Source organism: Girardinichthys multiradiatus, chromosome 17, assembly GCF_021462225.1.
Source record: "Girardinichthys multiradiatus isolate DD_20200921_A chromosome 17, DD_fGirMul_XY1, whole genome shotgun sequence".
NCBI lineage: Eukaryota > Metazoa > Chordata > Actinopteri > Cyprinodontiformes > Goodeidae > Girardinichthys > Girardinichthys multiradiatus.
Genome location: NC_061809.1, coordinates 12392468 through 12419294, shown reverse-complemented (window position 1 = coordinate 12419294; position 26827 = coordinate 12392468). Strand labels below are relative to the sequence as shown.

The 26827-nt window shown below is 40.9% G+C and overlaps 1 long non-coding RNA gene across 1 annotated transcript; it reads right to left on the bottom strand.

Moving 5' to 3' along the window:
- Nucleotides 1–301: 301 nt before the first annotated feature.
- On the bottom strand, nucleotides 302–15765 carry LOC124882644. Its single transcript, XR_007041953.1, has 4 exons — nucleotides 15450–15765; nucleotides 914–1037; nucleotides 482–839; nucleotides 302–400 (listed from the first exon to the last, which is right to left on the bottom strand). It is a non-coding gene; the product is annotated as an uncharacterized LOC124882644 (long non-coding RNA).
- Nucleotides 15766–26827: the final 11062 nt, after the last annotated feature.

The window sequence follows — 26827 nt, the reverse complement described above, 5'->3', positions numbered from 1 at the left end:
CACAGTTTTGTTTTTTCACTCCTTGTTTTGTGGATTCCAAACGGAAAAGCGTTTGAAATGTAATGAAAGTCTGTCACTTAAAAGGTACATTTTTATATATATATGTATATATATACAAGAGCCGCAAAATATCAAATGATATTAAAAAAATAATAACTTGATGGAAGGGAAAACATTTTACCTAGCAAGGCCTCTTGCATAACCAATAAACTGGAATAAAACAAGATCATTACAAAAACCTAAAAACAAAACATTAATTTGATAGAAAATAACATTGAATCTGTCATTGTTTTTGAGACAGCTTTGACCCACATACAGAAAAACACCCAGAAGTAGGAACAAAATGTAAGGTGTTTTTATTGTCAGCAAAGTAATCTGGAACGAGGACGGGAAATGCCAACTGTATGGGAAGAGAGGAGAAATGACTGGTGAACAAAGGATAACGTAGAAAATGACTAAAGAGATCTGAGAAATGGCTTACTAAATTGTTGCTGCTTGAACCACCAGGGGTAGAGGGATTCAGGGTCTTGGCTTGCGAGGTAGAAGTTGCTCAGCTGTTATCTCTGGTCCTGTCTGAGAGGACTGGGTGTGAACCAGAGATAGTTCAGGTGCAGGTACTTGTGTTGGAGGGTGGAACAGGGTATGCTTATGCCTTGGTCCTGAAGTAGGAGAAAGTGGGAAGCCGCCAGCTTGGTCCGTGTCCGAAAAGTACAGGTGGTTGGGAACGAAGTCCACAAAAACGTACATCCAATTTCCAGTAGACCATAATCTTAATTCCCCAGAAACCTCTGGAGCGTAGTTTAGCCTCAGCAAGGTAAACAAAGCCTTAGGTTTGAAACCTGCGAGGGAGCAAATACAAAGTTACTAGGAGCACAAAAACGAAGCAAAAATCAGTAGAGGCTGAGCTTGTTACCACTAAGGCAAACACTCTGGCATCGAAGTACTGGCAGTGCTGCCTCCCGCTTAAGTACTCCTCCATGCAATCAGCAGATACGTCGCACCTATCACCCAGAGTACCCGAGAACTTCCAGCACCAACTGAGAAACAGTGAGACAATGATTACAAATACACAGTACACACACACACACACACACACAGACCCTGACAGAATCAAACACAATATTTGCTTTGTGGTTTGATGGCTGTTTCATCAAACACCTTACTGTATGTACTGTTGTGACTGGTATTGGCCTTGGCCTTTGATCAGTCTTGGGTGTGCTGGACTTTAGATTTCTTTCAATCAAGACCACAATGCATCCTTTTTTACTGCAGCTTAGTGTGAAACTCATGGCTGCATCCAAATGCTATCAAACATTTCTAATTTGAAAACATCAATGCTGTAACCCCTACATGTCAAGGATGAGAAAATGGGAGGAATGAGAAAACCAGAGAAAGAAACATATTTTCCTGTGTAAAAACTGCATGCAGATGCTTTTATGTCTTTACAACAGACCAATAGAAAGAACAATAAGTGAGCTTTGTGCTGTACCTCCACCTGTCGAATCCACTTACTCTGTCTGTAGCTAATGCTATATCAGTAGAATTAAAGCAATGCTTCTTAAATTAGACTCTCATTGGTTTGGTTTTGGTGTCCTCTCTCTTAAAATCTTGGTCTTTCCTTGGTCTTAACTCTGTCTGTGGTTAGGTGGTCTTGGCTTCAAAATGACCTTACTGCCTGTATTCATTTATAATTATTTTTTAAAATGTGCTTTTGCTATTAAAAAAATTCTAAATTAGGTGTGGTTTTTATTTCAATGTAGTGCATAGCATAGATATAAATGTAGGCATTATGCAAATTAGCGACATTACGCACAATTGGATGTAATAGAAAACAAATAAAATTTCCTGTCCCAGGTTTGCATAATTAGCACAAAAAGTGGGTATTTTTCTACAGGTCCTTCTCAAAATATTAGCATATTGTGATAAAGTTAATTATTTTCAATAATGTAATGATGAACATTTAACATTCATATATTTTAGATTCATTGCACACTAACTGAAATATTTCAGGTCTTTTATTGTCTTAATACGGATGATTTTGGCATACAGCTCATGAAAACCCAAAATTCCTATCTCACAAAATTAGCATATTATTAAAAGGGTCTCTAAACGAGCTATGAACCTAATCATCTGAATCAACGAGTTAACTCTAAACACCTGCAAAAGATTCCTGAGGCCTTTAAAACTCCCAGCCTGGTTCATCACTCAAAACCCCAATCATGGGTAAGACTGCCGACCTGACTGCTGTCCAGAAGGCCACTATTGACACCCTCAAGCAAGAGGGTAAGACACAGAAAGAAATTTCTGAACGAATAGGCTGTTCCCAGAGTGCTGTATCAAGGCACCTCAGTGGGAAGTCTGTGGGAAGGAAAAAGTGTGACAGAAAACGCTGCACAACGAGAAGAGGTGACCGGACCCTGAGGAAGATTGTGGAGAAGGGCCGATTCCAGACCTTGGGGGACCTGCGGAAGCAGTGGACTGAGTCTGGAGTAGAAACATCCAGAGCCACCGTGCACAGGCGTGTGCAGGAAATGGGCTACAGGTGCCGCATTCCCCAGGTCAAGCCACTTTTGAACCAGAAACAGCGGCAGAAGCGCCTGACCTGGGCTACAGAGAAGCAGCACTGGACAGTTGCTCAGTGGTACAAAGTACTTTTTCGGATGAAAGCAAATTCTGCATGTCATTCGGAAATCAAGGTGCCAGAGTCTGGAGGAAGACTGGGGAGAAGGAAATGCCAAAATGCCAGAAGTCCAGTGTCAAGTACCCACAGTCAGTGATGGTCTGGGGTGCCGTGTCAGCTGCTGGTGTTGGTCCACTGTGTTTTATCAAGGGCAGGGTCAATGCAGCTAGCTATCAGGAGATTTTGGAGCACTTCATGCTTCCATCTGCTGAAAAGCTTTATGGAGATGAAGATTTCATTTTTCAGCACGACCTGGCACCTGCTCACAGTGCCAAAACCACTGGTAAATGGTTTACTGACCATGGTATCACTGTGCTCAATTGGCCTGCCAACTCTCCTGACCTGAACCCCATAGAGAATCTGTGGGATATTGTGAAGAGAACGTTGAGAGACTCAAGACCCAACACTCTGGATGAGCTAAAGGCCGCTATCGAAGCATCCTGGGCCTCCATAAGACCTCAGCAGTGCCACAGGCTGATTGCCTCCATGCCACGCCGCATTGAAGCAGTCATTTCTGCCAAAGGATTCCCGACCAAGTATTGAGTGCATAACTGTACATGATTATTTGAAAGTTGACGTTTTTTGTATTAAAAACACTTTTCTTTTATTGGTCGGATGAAATATGCTAATTTTGTGAGATAGGAATTTTGGGTTTTCATGAGCTGTATGCCAAAATCATCCGTATTAAGACAATAAAAGACCTGAAATATTTCAGTTAGTGTGCAATGAATCTAAAATATATGAATGTTAAATTTTCATCATTACATTATGGAAAATAATGAACTTTATCACAATATGCTAATATTTTGAGAAGGACCTGTATTTGTAGAAAAGCCTGTTTATATTCCTTTAAATGGTGCCACATTTGTAGGGAAAATGAAATGAAAAATTGTGGGTTGAGCAACAGAGTTGAGTACTGTTTATGAAAAGCTTGTCAGATTTTCCTCTGTCAATGTCATTCAGCTTATTTTGGCTGTGGACTCTTATTAGGTGTCTTTTCTAAGATTTGATGGTAAAAGTCTGTAAAAACTTGAGATTTTTGGCAGTCATTTAACAAATTTGAACAATACACAACCTCACCAGTCTAGATACACCTTCCAATTATGGCCTGCAGCTTGGTCACTCAGTACTGTGGAATGGCATCCCCTTCTTTCCTCAACCCCATCCCACAAGTGGTGAATGGGGGTTATGGTCAGGACTGCTGGATGGTCATTCCATCCTCTCCATGCTATGATACTAAAACCCTCCACAGCTCAGTGTCATTGTTCTGTATATGCCACTCCAGACCATCACAATTCCTCCTCCAAAGGTTTTTTGGCACTTGCAGAGAGGACGTTTTTCATAGGGACAGCCCACAGATGACATCTCTCAAGAATGCTCCACCATTTAAGGGGGGAAAAAAAGTCATTCAAACTGTATATATTTTATTACCAAGGAGCAAAGCCAAAAGGTAATACATCAAATACAAATTTCCTCATTGTTTTGTGCTGAATTTAGAGGGCATCAAATTTGGGCAAACGTTTCGGTAAAATCTGTTCTGGTCCAGCATTACAGTATTTCAAATACAGCTTAATACTATAAAATCACAACCAAGTGTCTTTCACAGTCTGACCACGAGATGGTGACAAACGTCAAATACAATGCATCGTATGTGTACATTTTGCATCAGTAGGCATCTCTGAAATAGTTTGACATGATTTTTCTGATGTTACTGCATCTTGTTGTGTTCGTCTGTTTATTTGTTCTGTGGGGCCAATCTGTCCAAAATCTCCCAATGCATTAACAATGTGGTGGGCACAGCTAACCAAAAAGTTAGCTTTGCTATCCCATATTCTGCTTACTAAAATATTAGCTAAACAGAAAGAGAAATTGAGGAAGCTAATCCTACCTGCTAACTGCTAAGACGACTGTCACTCAGTCACTTTCCACAACTTAAAGAATAACCGAATCCTTCGTAACTGGAATTGAAAACTGCCTTCAGCAAGCTGCTACTGCGCCGCACAATGACGTCTTGTCACATGTACACTTAGTAAGTCAATAGTGTGCTACTAAAGCATGGTACACAGAATGCAACGACACATATCGAATATCACTGGAGCTAATAACAAAAAACCCCTGAAATCAGTAACTCCAGGAGAATGGAGTCCCATTATGCAATTCCTTATAGCACAAGGTAATAGAAATTTTCAGTTACATTTACGAAAAATACAAGCCAAGCACATATGGCATTAGACCGGTTTTATAAACAAACATTTACAGAGAATGTATATTAATTAATATATGTTAATTACCTCTGATTCCCACAGAGATGCAGTGATAACCATGAAAAAATAGCATTTCTCTGTCACTTGATCTGGTCTTTTGTGAAACCTTTGAAGCTGATGTGAGTTCCTCTATTGACTGGCTCTGGAGTTAATTTAAAACAGGCAATTCTGAATTATCCATGGCCCTGTGGAGTGGTAAACCTGCAGTTTGTAATTAAGAAAGAATAACAAATGCTGCATTAAAACTCAGGGGCACATCATTTTGTCCATCTCTGATAAAGGAAAGGTTTGGATTAACTTCAGGGAATTCTTAGAAAATGTGCTTCCTATGACAGTAAAAGCAGGCAATTTAACAAGAGAAATGCCAATGCCAGTGAGTGACAGAGATATGTGTTAATATCGTTCTAATGCAGCATAGAGGCAATAAAACAAATTGGATGGAGCTCAATTCATTTCAGGATGTGCTGAAAAGAAATATCTACATCCAAAATGTCACAGCAGATATTGAAAGAAGATGGAGTGTCAAAGGCTGCACGACCTTGTCAACTACATCAAGGCACCTTGAGTCACCGGCTATTAATGTATTCCAAACACAGACATGGTTTCTCAGAGACCAGCTGTCCCTTGCTGTAGTCCAGCCGCCAATCATCTCCCAGAAACAAATGGATTCAGAAGTTGAGCCCGAGGCAGAGCTGAGCCAAAGAACGAGTATGAAGGAGAACCCATTGGGGGGACGGAGCGAGAAATAAAAGGAAATAAAATGTTGATTTCAGAACATAAAAGATAGGGGTTGGCAGAGTTAAAGCAACCAAGTCTGCAAGAGAAATGTTTCAGAAAGAATTAAAAAATCTAAAGGATATTTCAAGAATGGAAGGTAATTTTTAACAGTTTTTAATTTATTAGCTGTAGCATATAAGATTTAGAGGGCATATTTCATCATTTTTACAATATTTCATTTTCAACTGTGTTTAAGCAGACTATGGTTATATTCAATCCTATGTCTGAAATTGAGAAATATATGTTAAATAAAAGTTAAAGAAGTACAAGACAGTCGTGGGTGCAGCCAAAAGTTACCTTTGAGTGATAACATAGCACAATGACCAGTCCAAATGATGATCTCATGGCTTGGTAAACTTCTTTTTCATGACACTTAAGTTAATTGGAAGCACATCTGTCTTAAGGACCCCCTCAAACACAATGCTTCCCTATGAGACATCATGGCAAAAATCTAAAGAAATTAGCCAAGATATCAAGAAGTGAATTATGGACCTCCAAAATTCCTCATCTTGTGGTTCAATTTTCAATTGCATGAAGGTCCCAGGAATGAGACAGGTTTGGTGTCCCAGCGATTAAAATATTTGGGTTCTAAATTTGCATCTCAATATGCACAGGTCTGAGTCCTGTATCAACGTTGGCTGAAAGGCTACTCAGAGAGGAAGAAGCCATTACTCTAAAAGCAAAAGAAAAGTGCCAGATTACAGTTGTCAAATGTTTGGAGACGTCCCGTGGTCTGAGCAAATAATTAAACTGAAGAGATGGGCAATTTGAAGAAAAATGGGGAGCCTGCAAAGCAGAAGACAATATCCAAGTACTAGGATGGGTGCATCATGTTGTGTGTGGTTGTGTTGCACGGGGAACTAGTGCATATCACAAAAACAATATTATAATCAGGAAAGAACCCTGTGTTGCAACCTCTCAAGACATCGGCCAGGAAGTTAAGGCTTGGCAACAAATAGGTCTTCCTATGAACAATAACATCAGACGGTCAAACAATTTAAAGGGCAATTCTACCAACTACTAAGGAAATTTATGTAAATCTGACTTTGAAGTAAGTGAAAGAAAATTTTCTCTTATTTTTTGTAATTTTGTCAGATAATAGGAAATATTTAGGCTGATTTAATGTATTGACTTTTTATGAAGTGCCTGCAAACATCTGGGGTACTGTCTTTGGTGATTTATTCAGTGAAAAAGAGGGAGTCAGGAGAAATATCTAAGTGCAGTAGCTTGGAGACTTACATGGCATCTTACTTTTTCTGGACTTTTTTTCTCATCTGTTCCTGAATTGTTTTAGATCGGGGCAAGATGTGTTGCTTTTGAAGATCTCTTATTCTACTTCTTGTAGTAAGACAGGCTCTGTTTAGGTGACTTCTCAATTCTACTGGTCTGATAGTAATCGTACCAGGGTGTTACTAATGAAATTGAAGTCAGCTTTATTGAAAATATGGTTAGTCACAGACATTATTTCATTAAAACTCGTAAAAGTTTCACCAGTGTTTTTTATTTAGGGCAGTATTTGTTATGAGAGTAACTCCCATGTTTAAACAATTACTGCACCATGTTGATGCTTTATATTCCTTGCTCTGTTCATCTGTGTTTATTTTTCAGTCAGATTAAAAGAAGAAAAATTGTCATTACAGACAGAACTTCTGTAAGTTATGTAAGCCAAATCTGTCAAAACATAAAACTATTTAACCACCGTTACAATCTTTGCAAGTGGTGGCTGTCAGAGACAGAAGAGAATAGAGAGACAATGGAAACTAAAGCCATGAATAGGTAAACTTGAGGCAGTCTCCTAACATTAAAAACAATAATGTGGTAGAAGGAGATCACAGAAGAACAAGAAGCAAACTGTCTCTAAGCCATGATTATGAAAAGTAATAATACCTGCTTTGTTCGGGATGCACCCCATATGCAAGACAATCCCACATGAGTTAAACTCAAACCAGAAAACAGTTACATTTTGTTGGTCTTCAACAATAAAAAGAAACAGAAACAACAGTGGCTGTTGATTACACAACCAGAAAAATGGAGCTTACTGATTTTTATGGAAATTCTTTAATTCACAAAGATGAAATATAGCACTAATTTTTCCTGGTTCCCATAATATGATTTTGGTTAAGCAAATAAGTTGCTTCTCTTTAAATACAGAAGGCAGGCAAGATTATGATGGTGGAATTTTATCCATTCATCCTTGGACTAGCTTATCTGAGATCAGATTGTAGAAGTGACCCGTTCCAGGAGGAAACCCCAGACACCCATATGCTTGGTGGCACTCTCTAGCTCATTCTAGGGGACTTGTAAGGCTTTCCCAGGCTTGAAGGTGTGTAATCTTTCAACATATTCTGGGTCGGTCTTGGAATGTTGTCCTTCTCGGACGTGTCGAAAAAACCTCCTAGGGTAGGTGCACAGAAGACAACCTAATCCGGTCTCCAAATTAACTTAACAGAGTGCTTTTGGTGTAAGGTAGAAACAGCGCCTCTTATTTTATCAAACATCCTCCTCTCTTCTACTAAACCTTGAAATCCTGTCTATGTACACCACAAACTTTATCTGGGACAAGGGGCAGCCATGGCAGAGTCCAACCTGAAATTAGAAACAAATTTTATTTTGTACCAAGAATATGGCCACAGCTTTTGCTTGGGTTATACGCATCCCTGGCGCCTTGTACTCCTGCAACACGCTCCACAAGATCCTATGTAGGATGCAGTCATTAGCCTTTTACCATATCCCTTAAAAAATCATGTACTGTCCTGGGCTGGACAAACAAACTCCTATGATGTTGAGAGAAGTTCAGCGAGGTAAAAGATCTGGTCCGATGTTCCACAACTAGGACAGAAGTCACATTGCTCCTCACAAATCCAAGGTTTGGCAATTGGTCCGGGCCTTCTTTCCAGAGAAGGCTGAATGCTTCATACTTAATAGAAAATACACTGCTCAAAAAAATAAAGGGAACACTCAAGTAACACATCCTAGATCTGAATAAATGAAATATTCTCTTTGAATACTTTGTTTTGTACAATGTTGAATGGGCTGACAACAACATCACACAATAATCATCAATGGAAATCAAATTTATTAACCAATGGAGGTGTTAGAATTATGATTATTGATTAATTAATCTTTATCAATAATTATAATTAAAAATCATAATTTGACCAAATTAATTTCTTAAGCAAAATCCTCATTTATGAATCTAGACCAGAGATGTCTTCTGGTGTTGTAATTGTGGCTCAACACCTTTGATAATTACAACCGTTAAATACTCAGTAATAATTAACTATTACCAGAGATGTCACTGTTTAATTGACCGTTTCTGCCAAAACGTGTGGAACTTCAACCTTATATTGACTGACAAATCCCTCTTGTACAAAATAAACACAAAACGCCTTCTGTTTATCTATGTGAACATTTATTAAATCACAGCCCCGATACACTCGCTCTTCCGATTTAATAATCTTCACCTACTCAAACATGCAAAGTTCTACACAGAAGGAGTAAAATATCTAACTAAACAAAATAAAGCAAAACAGCAGTATGGGATCAAACCAGCAGTTATGGCAAAAATGATAATATGACAAAAGGGGATGTGGTAGTGAGTGGAGGTTGGGGTGCAGCTCAAACTGTAACTCAGTTCTACTCAGTCATAAAACATCCCCCAACTCTGTGCGGGCTGAGCACACAGAGTTATAAATCTTTTGGCGGCAAGCTAGTAAGCAGTAAGGTTGAAGACAAAGAAAATGGTGACTTTCACCATGAGATTATTATAACAGTCCAGTTACACAGCGCACCTGCGCACAGGTGTTTGCACGGTAAAGACACACTTGCGAGACATGGCGGTCTCCAGAAGTACCAGCGAGTTTCAAAACAATGGCATGCACATACAATTCCTAACACATGAGACTCTAACTGCGACTCTAATCGCACTAAAAATCTCCACTACCCGGCCCGGTTTTTCCTAATAAAGAAATAAAATAAATTAATAAAAGGATGTGTTTTACTTTGTTGAAGCCTTCCTTCTGAGCGGAGTTGAGAAAGGAAGGGGAAAGTTGGAATTTAATGTGCGTCCACAGTTAACTTCAGGAAAAGCGGTCAATCTTCGTCCTTTGTCCTCCTTGGCAAAAAGGAAAAATATGAGCTGACCATCAGCAGTCGACTAGGACCAAAACAAGGTGGCAATTCGTCTCCTTGAAACTCCGTGGGATTTTTTTTTGGTTACGTGTTAAGCTCACGTCTTCGATCGGCAAAGTGAAATTTCTGGCCTTCTTATTCCAGAAACCTATTTTATGAATTTTTCGCTGGCCAACAAAGGAGAATAAATGAAATCCACTCGGAACTCTTCTCCAGGTGATGCTTCAGATGTTGGTAACTGTGTCATGGTCTCCAGCTGAAGGCAAATGGTGGGTCGTCTCATCCTCTGTTATATAGTTGTCGGTGGCCTCAGGGCTGCGACGCTCCTGTCTTATCAGCTGCATGGGCCGACGGGATCTTTAGGAACGGACTGTCCTGGATACAAAATGGCCGAAAACGCCAGGAGGCCTGGTGGCGTCCAGCAACGTGCAAATGGTCCAATATTCAGCAAACAAGTGGTCCAACAGGAGGCCTGGATTTGGAGTCACACACAAAATTAAAGTGGAAAAACACACTACAGGCTGATCCAACTTTGATGCAATGTCCTTAAAACAAGTCAAAATGAGGCTCAGTATTATGTGTGGCCTCCACGTGCCTGTATGACCTCCCTACAATGCCTGGGCATGCTCCTGATGAGACGGCGGATGGTCTCCGGAGGGATTTCCAACGTGACGTTGGTGGATGGAGTGAGATATGATGTCCCAGATGTGTTCAATCGGATTCAGGTCTGGGGAACGGGCGGGCCAGTCCATAGCTTCAATGTCTTTATCTTGTAAGAACTGCTGACACACTCCAGCCACATGAGGTCTAGCATTGTCCTGCATTAGGAGGAACCCAGGGCCAATCGCACCAGCATATGGTCTCACAAGGGGTCTGAGGATCTCATCTCGGTACCTAATGGCAGTCAGGCTACCTCTGGCGAGCCGTGGGGCCCTCCAAAGAAATGCCACCCCACACCATTACTGATCCACTGCCAAACTGGTCATGCTGAAGGATGTTGCAGGCAGCAGATCGTTCTCCACGATGTCTCCAGACTCTGTTACGTCTGTCACATGTGCTCAGTGTGAACATGCTTTCATCTGTGAAGAGCACAGGGCGCCAGGGGCAAATTTGCCAATCCTGGTGTTCTCTGGCAAATGCCAAGCGTCGTGCACGTTGTTGGGCTGTGAGCACAACCCCCATTTGTGGACGTCGGGCCCTCATACCATCCTCATGGAGTCGGTTTCTAACAGTTTGGTTAACACATGCACATTTGTGGCCTGCTGGAGGTAATTTTGCAGGGCTCTGGCAGTGCTCCTCCTGTTCCTCCTTGCACAAAGGCGGAGGTAGAGATCCTGCTGCTGGGTTGTTGCCCTCCTATGGCCTCCTCCACGTCTCCTGGTGTACTGGCCTGTCTACTGGTAGCACCTCCAGGCTCTGGACACTACGCTGACAGACACAGCAAACCTTCTTGCCACAGCTCGCATTGATGTGCCATCTTGGATGAGCTGCACTACCTGAGCCACTTGTGTGGGTTGTAGAGTCCGTCTCATGCTACCACGAGTGTGAAATCACCCCTAACATTCAAAAGTGACCAAAACATCAGCCAGAAAGCATAGGTACTGAGAAGTGGTCTGTGGTCCCCAACTGCAGAACCACTACTTAATTGAGTGTGTCTTGCTAATCGCCAAAGATTTCGCCCTGTTGTCTATTACATTTGCACAACAGCATGTGAAATTGATTGTCAATCAGTGTTGCTTCCTAAGCGGACAGTTTGATTTCACAGAAGTTTGACTTACTTGGAGTTATATTGTGTTATTTAAGTGTTCCCTTTATTTTTTTGAAGAGTGTATTTCTAATCAGAGTAAATATCAATCTTACAAGGGGTGAAGGCAGAGTATAAAAAGCAGCTAACAACAGTGAAACACTGGAAGGACTGGCATGAGAAAGAAGGACAAACTGGTGAACATCTGAAGGAAAGGAGAGAGATAAAGCATTGGTTGATTGCTTGAGAGAAGAACCCGTGAGTCTAAGTGACAGAACGGAGAACAGCAGTAGAAAAACTGACTGGAAACCTGAAGGGAAAAAATGCTAGTTGAAAATATAAGGTAACTAAACAGAAAACTGACACCTAAAGTGCTTACGAGAACACAAACTGATCAAAGTACATTCAGTCTGTGCAGGCAGATAATATCATATAACCTGATTATTCTGTTCAAAGGTTTATTGGTAAAAACATGGATATGGTCTAACTCTAGAGTTTGTAGGCTTTTGTTTTAATGATACTGACCCATTTGTTACTTCAGTGCAGCAAAACGGTCGTTCAGACGGAGGACAGGCATCAAGGTTTTAAAACTGTCCTTGAAACAAGAAGCAATAGCTTCAAGTGGAAAGTGACACGTGTCTCGGGGGTCTGACAGTATTAATCCATCTGCCAATCACCCGCGGGCACCCCAGTCCACTCAGGAACCCCGAGAGTGTTTATTAATTAAGACGCTGTCACGCTGAGCAAAGATGTATTTGGTGCACAACAAGACAGTATCATTATCCCAGCCACAAGGCCCACAGCTGAATGCTACGATTACTCAAGTGACATTTTTTTTCCGTGTTTTTCAGTGACATTTCAGGAAGGGTGGTTCGATGAAGTAACACCTCGCGATTGCACCTGTCAGCAGGAGTTCTTTCACTACTGTAGAGCACTAGGGTTGTAATGACATGAAAAACATTTTTCGTTGTATAGTTATCAATATTACTCACTTTTCCAGTGTGTATTGTCAGAGACAGTGAGATGTCAACATTTCAGAGATATTGATTGTCTTTAATTATAGGTGGGTAGTTTAAATAGGGCCTAAGAGAACATGCAGGAGGAAATTTGCATGAACAAATGTTTGGTAATCTAAAAGAAGGCTAGTACTGGGAGTGCAGCTATCTGCATAAAAAAAGTACATCTTAATAAACAGTTCATTGAACAGTTCATTTAATCCAGGAGGTCCATGCAAAAAGTGAAACTTATTTTATAGATTAATTTGCACACATAGTGGTATACTTTAAGTGTTTGTCTTATATACATACATACAGCTCACAAAAACCCCAAATAGTGTTTATTGGACAATTTATACAATATCACACAAGACCATAAAAATATATATTTTAATGCACAAATGTAATATGAACAGTTTTTGTCAAGTTACTTGGAAATACTAATTAGTTACTGATTACTTCTCTAAGAAAGTAATCCAGGTACTTTACTGATTACTAATTTTCAAAAGTAATTAGGTACTTCACTGATTACTTAGTTACTTTTTAAAAATATGATGCACAATCTGAATATGCTATAAAGCAACAAACCATTCACCCTATTTCTATTCTTTCTGCAAATTCGTCATATAAAATTGAATCAAATGAAACTTTCTCTTTTTCAAAACGTGTTATTAGTTTCAATCTTTTAACTTTATGCACATTTTATCCAGCAAAAATTAAATGAAGTGCAACAGTCTCTGACTTGTATTCATATTTTCTGCACATTCCACCCTGTTTTAATTAAATAAAGCAAATCTTTATTCTGTTAATTTATATTTCTGCATAGTCCAGCATATGAAATTACATTATGTTTTTGTGTTTATACTCCTTCGTTCGAATGGATGAAAATAAAATACAGCAATAAAATAATTTCTGAGTAATTAACATTTACGTTTTTCAATAGTTGGTAAAATGCAGAGAAGAAATAAGTCGCATGCCTCATTTATAGTTACTCTGACAAAGCCTTATGATTTTTTGCTGTCTTTTGTTGTTAAACAGTGGTTATATTGCATTAGCTAAAGCTTCTGAAACCTACCAGAAAGTCTGATTCTTTGCAGAGAAAGCACCAATCCGCCTAAACTGAATAGACATTCCACTGGTGCACAGGACGGATTTGGAGTGTTGTAATTTGTGTACATCCTTTTGAGGTTTGGGATCTACTTCAGAATCTCAAACTCATACCCTGACCTTAAATAGTCAGTCACTTGTTTTTATATTCTAAATTTCTTACTTGTTTTAAGCAAAAATCATCAAAATTAAGAAAAATTATGAGTTTTACTCTTATACATGGATTGATGAAATAAATTAACCTGTGTTAATGATATTTTGAAAGATGTTACATTATGGAACTCAGTTTGACAGAATAAATCTAATTCCATGTTAAATTTGTCTTAATTTAGTGATAAAATTGTTACTGACTGAATCTGTATTCTTGTGTCTTCTTGCACTCTTAAAACACGGAGGTTGCAGGGCACTGAGAGTGAAAAGCATTGTGCGAACCGACTAACCATGTTTCCACAGTTGAGGCATATAAAGAATGATTTTAATGTGACTCAATGACAGGGCCTCGGCAGAAAAATGAGGCTACCTTCCCCCAAGGGTTTCTCTGTTTCAGCTGATAATTGAAAATAATGTAAAAATAGTCATGGTCTGCGGACATGGGTTAGCTCTCAGAGGACGAAGGACTAAGGTCAAACTCTCTCTTTTTACTTTTAATTTTCATATGATTAATTAAACACCTAGAGTTGGAACATGTTTTAAAATTGCTGTTGGATGTTGTACATTGATTTCTAAAGTGAAATTGATTTAGCAACAAAAGAATGTGGAATCCTGGGGGTGACGGAAATTAGTCGTACAGGTTATACATAATAAATGTAAATACAGTTGGTCCAACATTAATTGAATTTAGGTTACAAGTACGAGTACTTTTAATTTATTTCTTTTGCCTTTCTTTCATCAACTTAACATCTTTACTCTGTACCAGATCATTTTGAAGCTCCAACCTCTCCAGAATGACGTAAATGAGTGTTAGTTCAGGAGCACATTATAGACTCATCTTGATTGTTGGTGTTTCACACAGTCATTTAAAAAAAAACTAACAGAATATTTTAATTAGTGTTTCAAACTCTAATCTTCTTTTCTAATCTTTAAAACCTTAAAATCTGATGAAGTCAAAGTAATCTTGCTTTAATTCCCTCAGTGATCAGTGAAATGTGAATCTGTGCAAAAGCTGCAATAGGATTATTTTCATAATGAGCATAATTACACAACAACACCGAAGTCTTTCTGGTAATTGAATTAAAACAATGAAATAATGAAAAGTACCCTTGATATAGGCTTAAAATCTGCAACATTATTATTCTGTCTCTAGAAATGTTGCTTATATCCACAATTAGAAGTTGCTCTTGAAATTGTATTGCTATTGTTTCAATCTGCTTAATTATCAGTAGAGCAAGGCTTTCACAGAGTAAGCATCATAATTGCCAGACAATGTAAGACAAACATGCTCAGTTTTCATCTATAAAACCTAAACAATGGCAAGGTTAACAAATATAGGTGTCAAAAAAGCTCAACATAAAACATTCTATCAATTAGTCGCATTAAAACCTCCAACCCAGTATTTTGCAGCTAAACAGCTTCTGCTCAATTATGCATCAGCTCAAAAAGGCCTAAGGTGCTCTGTGGTATCTGTCAACAAGCCTGATTAGCAGCAGATGCTTTAAACTTTTAAGATTTGCAACTCCCGTATAGCAGCATGCCAACACATCCCCCAGATGCTTTTCTGCATTTAAAAAAGGAGACTTGAATCATACCCTTACCCTGTTCCAGTAGGGTGTGGGGTCCAATCTGGCCACAGTCATACAGCAGTATGGTCAATCTGCCTGCCGCTGTTGTACCTTAGCTGAAGTTCAACAGATAAGCACTGATCACACGTTTGATTAAAGACCGTTTGGTATACAAAGGTAATACCCGACATGTAGCAGAAACACACATAGTGTTCGGACGGGGACTGTCTTGTTGAAATTGAGCTGTGCCATGAGGGCGCCATTAATTACTACCAAAGGGTTCTGGAAGTCATACAGTGTGATTCCCCTCATAGGAGGCCAGTAGTAAGACTGATGTGTTCCTCCACAACTTTAGCAGAATAGGTCCTACTACTTGGAGCTGCCATACTCGCACATGGTTGTTGCCATAGTAACGCAGAACCAAAATGTATCCTTGATAATGATATCAGTAAATGTCTACTAGTTATGGCATCACTCCAAATGTAGCTATCTCTGCACTGGTGTTAACAGTAGCCTTGGCATGGGAAAGTGAACTAATAGACCTGCTGATTCCAGTTAGAAACATAGTGCACGATCACACGGGGTGTGGCAATACAGTGCTGTGATAAAGTATTTAGCCCCTTAGGGATTTTTTCTGTTTTAGCTTTTTTGTTACAATGAAATGTTTGAGATAATTAAACAGATTTTAATGTCAGACAAACATAACCTGAGTAAATATAAAACAATTGAATTCTTAAATGGTGATCTCATTTATTAAGAAAAAAGGATATCCAAAGCAACCCTGTCCTGTGTAGAAAAAGTAACTGCCACTAGCCTGTTTAAGGCCACACCACAGCATCTCCCTCAGATATAAGTCCGGACTTTGTCTGGGCCTCTCCAAAACCTTTTTTTTTTTAAGCAATTCTTTTGACTTACTGGTGTGTTTTGGATCACTGTTCCTATGCATAATACAAGTACAGTTGAGTTTAAGGTCACAGACTCCTTCAGGAATTTTTGCTAAAGAACAGAATTCATCAATTTTTAAAGCCGTCGTTGTCCTGAAGCACAGAAGGAGCCTCAGGCCATCACACCGCTACCATATGTTTGACTGTTAGTATGATGTTCATTTTCTAAAATGCTATGTTCGTTTTACACCAGAGATGTAACAGGAAACACTTTCCATAAAGTCTCACTTTCCATAAAGTCTCATTAGTCCACAGTATATTTTCCCAGATGTTTTGGGGATTGTCAACATGTTGTTTTTGGGCAAATGTGAGGCAGCCATTGTGTTCTTTATGGTTAGCATTGTTTTTTTTTACCTTGGAACTCTGCAATTAATGTCATTTTTTCCCAGTCTCTTTCTTATTGTTGAATCTTGAACACTGACCTTAACTAAAGCGAGAGAGGCCAGCTGTGCTTTTAATGTTGTTCTTGGTTGTTTTGTGACCTCCTGGATGAGTGGTAGATGCACTGCTGCAGTAAATTTAATAGGCCTGCCACTCCTGCGAAGGTTCACCACTGTTCAGTGTTTTGTTCATTTGTGGATAATAGCTCTCACTGTTGTTAACTGGATCCCTAAAGCATTAGAAATGGCTTTGCAACCCTTTTAAGACAGATTGATCTCACTGTCTATGACATCTGTTTTAAAATGTATTTAGATCAGAGCATTTTGTTTTGTTTTTTGAGGTCTTTTAGACCTACTTCATGTTGTCAGACAGGTTCTATTTAAGTGATTTGTTGGTTCTGCATGTTGGGCATTGGGAAAGTTAGGTTTAACCAAAGCTTACATTTAGATGTGCCAAAAAAACAAAAAAAACAAGAAATCTATAAGTTGGGTAAAATATTTATTCAGAGCACAGTAGGTTGTTCCCCATTCAACCACAACCTTCCTATAGAAGTGTGGTGATTGTTCAAAAAAGATGGGTAACCATTATGATCCCCAGAAGACCTTTCCAAGACCCAGCAAAGACCAACTATAAATACTGTGATGCAGTTTTTGTTGTTCTTTATTAGATCCATTGTGCTATGGTAGTGTCAGTCAGGTACATGGGTGCTTGTACAAGGAGAGCAATAACTATGGGAATAACTGCAGTTACACATAATTAAATATTACAATCTGGAAAGTATAATGGAAGTATGGTGTAAAGAAATTAGGGCAGGCTCACATGTTTTGCACATTGCTGTATATTGGGTTGTCAAAACCTTAATTTGGTCCTAAGCTTAATGAAGTAATTTAAAAAGTCTACACTTGCATGAGGTAAAAAAAATAAAAATAAAAATCTAAGTATAAAGCCATTCGAAAACCCCACATAAAATGGCAATAGAACAATACTACAGGCAGTAACGGACTTCTGTTTGCCATTAGTCTGCTGCAGCCACAGAAAATGCACTTTGTTTTAACTAAATAACTATCTGATAGAGGCCACTGCTATGAAGAATAGAAAATGGTGCACAGAAATGTGTAAGGAGCTTGTTTATATACTTCATATTAATAGCAGAACCCGAAAAATTTCTTCCACATTTTGACCAATGTATTTTGCTTTGTCTGTTGTGTTGTTTCAGTAGACCATTGTCCCCCATTCCAGAAATGGACAGGTGACCTATCTAGGGTATTTTCCACCTCTGGCCAATTAATGAAAAGACTCTGGCACCCTCCTGCAACCCTGAATGGCAATACGTGGGTATAGAAAATGAATAGATATGCTTTATCTCCATCAGTCCATACTTATTTAGCATTACACCCAGTGTGACAGAAATATTCACTAAGCAGACAATTTGTGGATTGCACAGTGATCCAGTTCAGATTGTTGCATCCCTATGGTGGGCACTTAATGCACTGAGCAAAGGCCAGCATGGCCAACCTGACCCTTCAACAGCTACAGAAAGCACAAAGACACACAGCTCCTAATATTTGGCTGGTTGTCCTGCTTTTACTGCAGCCACTTCAACAAATTGACAAATGTCATTCAGAAATGCCAACAGTGTTCTTCCTGTGGGAGATTGTTGTATATTTTCAATTTATTACAAAATAGTGTGTGTGTGATAGACATGAGAAGTTATTCATACACTATCAAGGTCTCTCAAGCGTCTACTCTGCAACACTTCAAAAGCTTCCTGAACACACTTAGTGGGTGCATGATTAATGTCATTTACTGATAACCATCCTTACTTTCTAATGTACGCACTGTAATGCACTCTAACTCACGGCTCGCGTGGAGTTTATAAGGCTTTCATGTTGTTGTATTTGATTTCCGTAGGATTTTTAATGGGCCTGCTTTCCAGTGGTAAGCTGCAAATGCTTGGGCCCCCGCTGCCTCGCATTAACGCAACCTCTAAAGCTGTTGTGAGCCTGATTGAGCAGTCCATCTTAATGCTTTTTTCCCCTCCAACATCTCCCAGGCTTAACTAATGCAGGCAAGCAGAAATCAGATGTGTACAGGTTATAGAATTGTATTCAGCTGTGTGTCATCCCCCTGTGTGCTCGAAGTAGCAGTCATGCCATTGACAGGCAGAGGTAGAAAGTAAGACGGAATGTAAAGAAAGTAATAATGAAATTTGTAAGTGGTTTGGTCTCCAACTGTCGGCGAGATCTGTCAAACTTTGAAGTTGGGGAAAGAAAAAAACTTTCCAAAATCAACAGCCTCTGTAATCTACAAACACAGCAGACTGAGAGTTGCTAGCAGTCCTGAAGAGAGATCCAAGGCAACTTCTGAATTGTCAGTTCACACACAAACAGGAGCACACATACACCCACACACACACACACCTAACACCCGTGACACATGCACTTTCATGCACAAATGTGTGTCTTCTCATGCAGGCTATAGAAGAGACACTTGTGGGGTTTATTGTCAAGATATCACAAAGACAAAGAGCCAACCGCCTCTTGGGATGACTGAGTTTGATCAAAGCAAAGCTTTGTTCCAAGTCAAGATCACTTTTCAACTTCTTAAGCTAATGAACAGTTTATACAGCCTAATGAAGTCATCAGTGGCGAGTGAAAATGACAGTGTTTTCGGTGTTGTTGCACATTTTCAGAAAAACATTGTTAAAGTATCACTTTGCAAGGCAGCAGTAAGAAATGAAAAAGTGGGAAATGATTTCACACTCTATCTCCCCTCCCATCACAAGAACAAGCATGTCAAGGATAATCAATGTTCGCGTGTCTTTGGATCATTTAGTTCCTCCCGTATGCCAGTCGGTTTATGAAAAATGTCAGATGCTGAAATGTGCAGATGATCTGCCTCCCACATGCTCAGAGCTGTCGCTGTGCTTCCCACCACCCCCAGCAGTCCACTTGGCCATAATGTTAATGTGGGATAAAGTATAACTGCAGTTGTCCATTAATCTAAGGTTGATCACCAGTCATTAGGGTGAATATAGGGAGCCCACTGAAATTGTCTCTGTGTTGTATTACAGCATATTACACCGTGGCCTTGATGGCTGGATTTAATAGAAAGCTGTGCTCATATTGATGTAATAATTCTTATTCAGATCTGATCAGCTGTATCAAAATAAACAGTTGTCAGAATGGTAATTACGGTGAGAAAACATTTTAATGTGTAACTGATTCATTTTGCAGCTTGTTCTCAACACACCATCTGAGCAGAACTCTTTGGTCCTTCTTGGAGCACTTGTTATGGAAAAAAAAAAAAAAAAAGTTCTTGTTCTTGCCCCCTCAAGTAAAAGAACAAATTTAACTGTTCTTACAGAGTAAATGGTACTTATAACCATAATAGAGGTATGGTTATATAATATAAGCAATACCTACATGCTAATGGTAAGCATACCTTTTAAAAGTTTTTTTAAGATATCTTGAGGTTTAGTGACACAAGTTTGCAGACAAATAGTAGAAACTGTGTTTTATGAACCAAATAAAGCACAGAATGATGAGCAAAAACGAGTACTGCCAAAGTAGTGAAAAAGTAAAACATCAAAACAACAGTGTGCACTGGAAAGGCAGTCTAATTTAAAAGAAACAAAGTGCAGTTGTTCCTCCAGTTTAAGGTATTTTGCGATGAGTCCAAGAATGTCCAGTTTGTTTACCACTTTGTACCAGACAATAATGTATGATATGAGAACGGATTTAATGATAATTGGACAGAAACTGATCAACACTCTCTTTGGCAGATTTGTGAAAATTGGTACTTTGAGGGAGGGAAATTGACTGCATGCATTCAGCAGTTTACAGGCATACAGGAAGTACGTCCTTTAGCAAGATGTTGCTGACTGATTTTTGTTGTGCAAGAGGGGTGTTTTATAAAAGCTTTCATGGCCACAGATGTCAACTATCCCCCACAAAATATATAATCCTGTTGTGTACAGGGACAGTGACAGAGAATTTATAGCTGCAAGGCTCTCGGAAGTGTTGCCCTGACTTGTTAAAGTCCTCCATGTGTGGAGGAACTAATTCTTCTGCAGAGTCCTTGCTGTACTAGTGTGATCTTGTGGATTTGCACATGTAAGTATACTACTAAATAGGACAATTAGAGTGAAAATTTAATTTTTTCATGGTCATTTTATGGATTTAAGTGACATACAATAAGTTAAAGGTTCATAGCAGGCTGTTTTTCCTTGTTCTACTAACCTTTGGTAGGTCTTGACTAGGCATGGTATAATTCTGACACCAGAGTTCGGTGGAGAGGTATACATCATGTTGCTCCACTGCTTCGTGGGTTTTTTTCTAGGCTGGACAGTGTTTAGGATCTACAGGGCAAAAAGACTAGTTGTTGTTTTAGTTTTAAACTATAATCCTGAGCCACAGATATGAAAATAAGACTTGGTTATTCTAGGGAAAAAAGACAAAATGACAATGCAATGACTGCAGTTGTGTACCTCTAGTTTAAAATCTAAAATATTTAGTAGTCAAACCTGAACTTTATAATTCTCCACTGAGCAGATGGTCTGTAAAACTTTGTTAAAGATTTATTAATTTTTTATTTTGTTTGTAAAACTCAAACCAAAGCATTCTTTTTTCAACCTTGGAGCCTTAGGTTTAGAATCGGCCAGACAATAAAAACTGCAAGATATGGACTAATGAAACCTGGACTGAATTATTGTACACAAATTTCCTTTTTTAAACAGTTATATGATTTGTAAAACATTTTCTCTTTGTGAACAATGACCTTTAGTTTTCCACGAAATTTGGTGGAAACCTCATCATCATCAGCTATCATCAACTGTCATCATGCATATCATCACCTAAAGGACTTGGATTGGGCAAAGGTTGTAATGGTTAAACTGTATATTTGCCATCAGACTTACAAATCTTTAAGAAGTGCAGTAAAACATACAGTGGCTCTAAAACTTGTACATATACTTTAAATGTTAGGTTTATGTGATGTTACAAATGAGACCAATATAGCAAATTTGTTACCTTTTTCCACTTTTAATATGTTATATATCCGGTACAGTGCAAATGAAAAGCAAAGATCTGTCAGACAAATATTGGACGATGGGGATGTGGCTAAAACAGGATGCTTCTCTGGTATCGATGAAAAAACCAGACTGACCGTAACACTGAGCGAGCCATAATACTGGTTGTGTTCTACTGGTGACAACAATTTTAATTTTTAAGGAGACCGGTTGTGTTTTGGCCTGTAACCAAATTTGATCATAAGGGCTTCACTTACAAAAGGTATGTTTGACACAAAAATGATACTCCACATCACCAAAAGAAAAATGGTGGCGGCAGCATCATGCTGTGGGTTTATTTTTCTCCCGGTGGAACTAGACCTTTTGTAAAGATGAATGAAATCATAAAACGTTCAAAATACCAGTCAGTTTTGTTACACAAGATATTCACGTTTTTTTCACCGCCACTACAAGTCCAAGCATGCATTAAAATCAACAGTATTCAACAGTATTTATTTTTCATATTTCATATTTTTCATATTTCATATAATAAATGACCTATGTGCATGGTTATTAAAATCTATTAAACTAATATTTAAAGACAACAAATTTTACCATTTCCATTGCTCAGTTAAAGTTACAGTAGCTAGCTGGATTGTTCTAAAAGATCATCTGGAAAGTCTAAATTATTTTCAGTTAATACATTTTGTCTGAACCACTACCATCTCAAAAGTACTCGTACCCGTACTCGTCGTCTTCCGCTTATCCGGGACCGGGTCGCGGGGGCAGCAGACTCAGCAGAGACGCCCAGACGTCCCTCTCCCCAGACACTTCCTCCAGTTCCTCCAGGGGGAGCCCAAGGCGTTCCCAGGCCAGCCGAGAGACATAGTCCCTCCAGCGTGTCCTGGGCCGTCCCCTGGGCCTCCTCCCGGTGGGACGTGCCTGGAACACCTCCCGAGGAAGGCGTCCAGGAGGCATCTGGTATAGATGCCCGAGCCACCTCAAATGGCTCCTCTCGATGTGGAGGAGCAGCGGCTCTACTCCGAGCCCCTCCCGGATGGCCGAGCTCCTCACCCTATCTCTAAGGGAGTGCCCGGCCACCCTACGGAGGAAGCTCATTTCAGCCGCTTGTATCCGGGATCTCGTTCTTTCGGTCATGACCCAAAGTTCATGGCCATAGGTGAGGGTAGGAACGTAGACCGACCGGTAAATTGAGAGCTTTGCTTTTCGGCTCAGCCCTCTCTTCACCACAACGGACCGGCACAGCGCCCCCATTACTGTGGCAGCCGCATCGATCCGTCTGTTGATCTCCCGCTCCATTCTTCCCTCACTCGTGAACAAGACCCCGAGATACTTAAACTCCTCCACTTGAGGCAGGAACTCCCCTCCAACCTGAAGAGGACAAGCCACCCTTTTCCGGTCGAGTACCATGGCCTCGGACTTGGAGGAGCTGATCCTCATCCCAGCCGCTTCACACTCGGCTGCGAACCGCCACAGCGCATGCTGTAGGTCTTGGCTAGAGGGGGCCAGCAGGACCACGTCATCCGCAAAAAGAAGAGACGAAATCCACTGGTCCCCAAACCAGACCCCCTCCGGCCCTTGGCTGCGTCTAGAAATCCTGTCCATAAAAGTTATGAACAGGACCGGTGACAAAGGGCAGCCCTGCCGGAGTCCAACATGCACCGGGAACAGGTCCGACTTAGTGCCGGCAATGCGGACCAAACTCCTGCTCCGCTCGTACAGGGACCGGATGGCCCCTAATAAAGGGCCCCCGATTCCATACTCCTGGAGCACCCCCCACAGGGCATCACGAGGGACACAGTCAAATGCCTTCTCCAGGTCCACAAAACACATGTGAACCGGTTGGGCAAACTCCCATGAACCCTCGAACACCCTGTAGACGGTATAGAGCTGGTCCAGTGTTCCACGGCCGGGACGAAAACCACACTACTCCTCCTGAAGCCGGGGTTCGACTATCGGTTGGACTCTCCTCTCCAATACCCTGGCGTAGGCCTTACCAGGGAGGCTGAGGAGTGTGATCCCCCTGTAGTTGGAACACACCCTACGGTCCCCCTTCTTATGAAGGGGGACCACCACCCCAGTCTGCCAGTCCAGAGGCACTGTCCCCGACCGCCACGCAATGTTGAAGAGGCGTGTCAACCATGACAGCCCTACAACATCCAGAGACTTGAGGGACTCATGCTGGATCTCATCCACCCCCGAAGCCTTGCCACCGTGGAGCTTTTTAACCACCTCGGTGACTTCAGCCTGGGTGATGAAAGAGTCCAACCCCGAGTCCCCAACCTCTGTTTCCACCACGGAATGTGTGATGGCAGGATTGAGGAGATCCTCGAAGTACTCCTTCCACCGCCCGATAATGTCCTCAGTCGAGGTCAGCAGTCTCCCACCCCCACTATAAACAGTGTTGGCGAAGCACTGCTTCCCCCTCCTGAGGCGCCGGACGGTTTGCCACAATTGCTTCGAGGCCAACCGGTAGTCCTTCTCCATGGCCTCACCGAACTCCTCCCAGGCCCGAGTTTTTGCCTCAGCCACAGCCCGGGCCGCAGCACACTTGGCCTCACGGTACCCGTCAGCCGCCTCAGGAGTCCCACAAGCCAACCACAGCTGATAGGACTCCTTCTTCAGCTTGACAGCATCCCTTACTGCCGGTGTCCACCACCGGGTTCGGGGATTGCCGCCGCGACAGGAACCGCAGACTTTACTGCCGCAGCTACGGGCAACAGCATCGATAATAGATGCGGAAAACATGGTCCACTCGGACTCTATGTCTCCAACATGCCCCGGGATCTGGTCGAAGCTCTCCCAGAGGTGGGAGTTGAATACATCCCTGGCCGAGGGCTCCGCCAGGCGTTCCCAGCAGACCCTCACTATGCGCTTGGGCCTGCCAAGTCTGTCCGGCTTTCTCCTCCTCCAGCGGATCCAACTCACCACCAGGTGGTGATCAGTGGACAGCTCAGCCCCCCTCTTCACCCGAGTGTCCAAAACATGTGGCCGAAGGTCTGATGATACGACAACAAAGTCGATCATCGACCTCCTGCCTAGGGTGTCCTGGTGCCAAGTGCACTGGTGGACACCCTTATGTTTGAACATAGTGTTCATTATGGACAATCCGTGACTAGCGCAGAAGTCCAATAACAAAACACCACTCGGATTCAGATCGGGGAGGCCATTCCTCCCGATCACGCCTCTCCAGGTGTCACTGTCGTTCCCCACGTGGGCTTTCAAAAGTATAAACAGTAATACTGAAGATCTCAAAACCAAGCCTCTCATGATGATAGAGCATACATTGTATGAGGCCTGGAGACCCGTGGTCCAGTTTCACCTCTCCAGATGAGGAAAGTTAGACTTTTGCCAGAGTTGAGTCACACACTGAGGATTAACTACATGATGATTAATTTAATATTTTCTAAAGTTGATAGATTTCACCCAGACCAAAGGACACCTTATACCCATCCAGTCAGCTCTGTTAATGAGTTAGTTTCAGTGTAGCAGCTTAACTTAAATTTATAAGAGCTGATCTGAAGTTTTATTAGGATATGAAAGCACAAGGGAATCATATCTGAATATAAATATGCACATCAGCTGTTCTGATCTGACCTTGTGGGATATCTCACCCCTGCAATGTGTTCAGCACATATGTTCCTTTGACAAATCTCGCGAGTATATAAAATGTATTATGCAGAGCTCTATGAAATATCTTAAACATCTCTGTCATTGTGAGTGAGATATGCACTGTCCTTTGGATAAACAGAGCTCTACTGTAAGAAAGATTCTGCACCATCTGCCAACCGCTTTCCTGTAATAAAAGTGGGGCTCGCTGAAACAAAAGGACTATATGTGCTCTCCTCACTGCACTGACATAGCAAAAGAGTGGGAAGTCACAAATCACTTATGGCCGAGAGACAGGTTTACTGCGGCAGTAACTCTTCCCCCACTCTCCACAGAGGCACACACACCGACGCTGCAGACCGATCGCGGCGGCGTAGTTGCTAGGAAACACCTTGGGGCCAGCTCCCTTAGTATCTGACCTGATTAGTTAATTGCAAAAAGTGAGTAAGTGGTGAAATTGCTCTAACTGTTGTCAACTTGCGCAGGCTGAAGCTTTCCAGTATTTTAGCAGGTGATTGATGATTAAAGCAGCCTCGCTGGTTAACGGGTTTGAACAAATTAAGGCCAAGGAAGAGAAATCATGTACTGTGGTTTGCTAATATTAATATGCATCAGTGTTTCAAGTTGGTGGTGTCTATGATGAGGTGAAAAAGCCCATAAAAAAACTAAAAGTATTGGCTATAAAACTGATAGCAGAATTACTTTCAGCACAGGTTAGAACTCTGATTTTATCATATTTAAAAGCTAAAATAGTACAGCAATGTCCACTGCAGCCATGTTAACTCTTTCATTGACTTGATGGATTGTAGACACTGTATAGGAACTGATTTGGTGTCTTTATTGGCAAGAGTTTAACTTTCATGCTGACACATGGGTGTGTTGTTTAAACAGAAGCTGATATACAATTTGCCTTATGGGGAACGTAATTCCACTAACCAAAGAGCTCATAAATGACTGTAAATGTCACTTTCAGGGTATGTGTGATTTTTGCTGGTTGCCAGACTCATCCTTTATCAGCATTCCTTTAAAATATGGGTGGCTGAAGACTTTGACTTGTGCCCGAACATGACCTTTTGCCTCAGAAAGGAGTCATTGGTAACCCAATTAAAAGCAAATGTCACGCTAGTAATTGCACCTCACAATGTGAATCATCCACACAGGGTAGCTCACGCTCAGCCCAGGGACAGAGTGATTTGTGGCATTAAGGTTTCACCGTCTCATTGCTGCTCAATGTCCTTCTTCTCTGTGTTGTCGGTTAAATGTTTTCTACATTCCATATATACTCATTCCCTTTGCTTACCTGAGTCCTTGCATATTTTTTGTACAATCTGCATGCATTTGCTAATACTTGCTTTACACTGTTGAAGATCTGTTTGGACCACATTTTACCTCCTCTCTGTTTATTAATAATTTGGCTAAAATAATGTGTTGTGTTGGGATCACAAAGG